Source organism: Mandrillus leucophaeus, unplaced genomic scaffold, assembly GCF_000951045.1.
Source record: "Mandrillus leucophaeus isolate KB7577 unplaced genomic scaffold, Mleu.le_1.0 Scaffold180, whole genome shotgun sequence".
NCBI classification, from domain to species: domain Eukaryota; kingdom Metazoa; phylum Chordata; class Mammalia; order Primates; family Cercopithecidae; genus Mandrillus; species Mandrillus leucophaeus.
In genome coordinates, this window is record NW_012101810.1 from 683533 (window position 1) to 687267 (window position 3735).

Here is a 3735-nt window from a genome sequence, read left to right on the forward strand (position 1 = left end):
GCTAATTTTTTTTGTTTTGTTTTTAGTAGAGACAGGGTTTCGCCATGTTGGCCAGGCTGGTCTCAAACTCCTGACCTCAGGTGATCCACCCTCCTTGGCCTCCCAAAGTGCTGGGATGACAGGCTGAGCCACCACGCCCGGCCCCCACCCAAAAGGATTGAAAGCAGGATCTCAGAAAGGCAGGTACTCACCCAGGTTCCCAGAGGCATTACTCACAGAAGCTGAGAGATGGGAGCTGCCCCTGTGTCCACCGACAAGCAAGCGAATGAGCACAGTGTGCTCCATCCCCACCGCAAGAATCCACACCGCGGGAATCCACACCACGGGAATCCACACCACGGGAATCCACACCACAGGATACTGCTCAACCAAACAGAGGAAGGGGAGTCGGACACCCGCCTCGGCGTGGACGGACCTCAGCGGCATCGGGCTCCGTGAAATAAGCCAGTCGTGAAAGGATCAATGTCGTCTGATTCTACACCCACGGCGTCCCTACAGCAATCGAATCTGCAGAGACAGAAAACAGAACGATGGGTGCTGGGGGGCAAGGTGGGGATGGAGACTGAGGGTTTCATGGGACAGAGTTTCAGTTTGGGGAGATGAAAGAGCCCGGGAGACAGGTGCTGAGGCTTGCACAGCAATGTAAATGTGTTGAATGCCACTGACCTCTGCAGTGGGACGTGGTCATGATGCTGATTTTCTGTGATGTGCATTTTACTACAATAAAAAATTAAAGGCCAGGCGCTGTGGCTCACGCCTGTAATCCCAGCACTTTGGGAGGCCGAGGCGGGCAGACCATGAGGTCAGGAGATCAAGACCATCCTGGCTAACAGGGTGAAACCCCGTCTCTACAAAAAATACAAAAAATTAGCCAGGCGTAGTGGTGTACACCTGTCATCCCAGCTACTCAGGAGGGTGAGGCAGAAGAATCACTCGAACCTGGGAGGTGGAGGTTGCAGTGAGCCGAGATCACGCCACTGCACCCCACCCTGGGCAACAGAGTAAGACTCTGTCTTAAAAAATTTAAAAAATGAAGATAAAAGTGTTTGGCCCACGGACCAGGAGAGACATTCAGGAAGATGGACAATGGGTTGGGCACGGGGCTCATGGGCTTCCCTCGGGAACAGAAGCAGGAGCAGGGAAACGGCGGGAGGAGCTGAGGCTGCATGGGTAGGTGAACGCAGTGACCAGGTGGACACGGAGGGGCCGGAGGGACTGGAAAAGGAGGGACAGAGCTGGTCCCAGCCACACAGTGGCAAGTCCTCAGGTCCCACAGCCCCTCCACAAACACATAAGCCTCCACGTATGCACAGGTTTCCACGCTCACATCCGCACACACTTACACATACGTGCTGGTAACACACGTGTACAGCTCACCCCCAACAAAGCCAAGCTGGCACTTGATGTACAATCTCACATGGGCGACATTCTGGAGACAAGGCAGGGAGCAGGTCAGGGCTTCAGCAGGCACAGGGCTGACGGCAAAGGATGGTGATCTCTTCCTCCTTGGAGGAGGACGTCGTTGGTTTGGGTTTTGTTTTTGTTTTTGTTTTTGTTTTGCGATGGAGTCTCACTGTGTCGCCCAGGCTGGAGTGCGGTGGCGCAATCTCGGCTCACTGCAAGCTCCACCTCCCAGGTTCAAGTGATTCTCCTGCCTCAGCCTCCCGAGTAGCTGGGATTACAGGCGCTCGCCACCATGCCCAGCTAATTTTTGTATTTTCTGTAGAGATGAGGTTTCACCATGCTGGCCGGGCTGGTCTCAATCATGGTCACGGCTGTAAGATGGTCTGCATTTGTCAAAACTCATAGAACAAAACATGAAAGGGGTGCATTTTACTATATGCAAAACATACCTCCTTTTCTTTTTTTTTGAGACAGAGTACAGCGGTGCAATCATAGCTCACTGCAGCCTCAACCTCCCGGGCCCAAGCGATTCTCACGCCTCAACCTCCCTAGTAGCTGGGACCGCAGGAGCACGTCACCACACCAGGCTAATTTTTTAACTTTTTGTAGAGACAGGGTCTCGCAGTATTGCCCAGGCTGGTCTTGATCTCCTAGGCTCAAGCAATCTGCCCACCTTGGCCTCCCAAAGTGTTGAGATTCCAGGCGTGAGTCACCACACCCAGTGTTTATATCGTCATTTTTAAGTCAAAAATAGAAGAAAACAAAACACCATCCCAGCCAGGAGCCCCCAGACCTGGCCCTGAGGGAGGCACGGTCCCTGCGCCACCCCCCATCCTACCACCCTGCCCTTTGGAGCTATGTCCCAGGGGAAAAGCGTGAGCCTGCCACACGTGTGCTGGACAGAGAGTGCCCACACACTGCTCTGACACCACAGAGACCCTCAGAAAGCCCCGGAGAGAGCCGCACGGCTGTGAGCAGCTCAGAACACATCATTTTTGCTGAGCAGCCGGTGGATTCCTTGCCCAGGACAGTGAGTCAGGAACCCGGCTGCCCGGTCTTCTTTCCCTCTTCTCTAGGGCTACCAGGAAGGTCAGAGCTGAGGCTGAGGCCCAATAACAGCAACTACAGAGGACCCGGCACCAGCACACACAAGCTGTGTGCTTCTGTTATGGCCTTGACAGTCTATTCCAGCTTCTGTCTCCCCGGGCCCGATTCCGAACAGTCACGTCCTTGTCTGATTTATAATCGTCTACCTGCGTGCGCCTGGCCGTCTCCCCAGAGGACTGTGGACTGGACCTGTGTCCCGGTTACCTCTGCAGAGCCAGCACAGGGTCAGGCTCAGCAGGTGCTTGTGACGTCAATTACAGATGCCAACACCTTCCAAAGACAAAGTGCTTTGTCATTAGGTGACTGGATGGGGAGAGAGGGACCCAGATAAGAGAAAGACAGAGAGAGAGAAAGAGAGAGAGAGAAGGAGACAGAGACAGAGGCAGATGCACAGCAGACAGACCAAGGGAGATGGAAAGAAGGAGGCAGACAGACAGATGGAGAAACTGATAGAGACAGACCGTGAGAGAAAGAGACAGAGAGACACACACAGACAGGCTGAGAAAAAGAAGGAGACAGACCAAGAGAGACAGAAACCAGAGAGACAGAGACAGACAGAGAGACAGAGACAGGCAGGCCATGGGAGACAGAAGGAGGCAGGCAGACAGACAGATGGAGAAACAGAAAGAGACAGAGACAGACACAGATAGAGATGCAGAGACAGACAGACAGGCTGAGAAAGAGAAAGAGATAGGCCCAGAGAGACAGAAATGAGAGAGACAGAGACAGACAGACAGAGATGCAGAGACAGACAGACAGACAAATAGACACATGGAGACAGACAGGCAGATGGACAGACAAAGAAAAAGAGACCAAGAGAGAGGAGAGAGACAGAGACAGAGAGTGGCACACAGACAGAGAGGTAGGCAGAGAAAGAGAAGAGAAAGACCCAGACAGACAGAAACAGACAGAGAGAGACCTGTCAGACAAAGAGAAACAGACTGAGAGAGACAGAAACAGAGAGAGAGACTGAGAGGGACAAAGACAGAGAGAAAGAGACAGAGAGAGAGAGACAGAGGGATGAACTGGCTCCTGGCCTCCTAGGAAGATGTATAATTTCTGAGAGGAGGAGAAGGACCTCCCTCCCCCAAGCAGGGAGTGAGGAGAATAAGACAGCTCTGTCTCTCCACCCACGCTGGACCCAGCCCCAGCCCAGCCCCAGTCCCGCCCCAGCCCCAGCTCCAGCCCAGCCACAGCCCCAGCCCAGCCCAGCCCCAGTCCCAG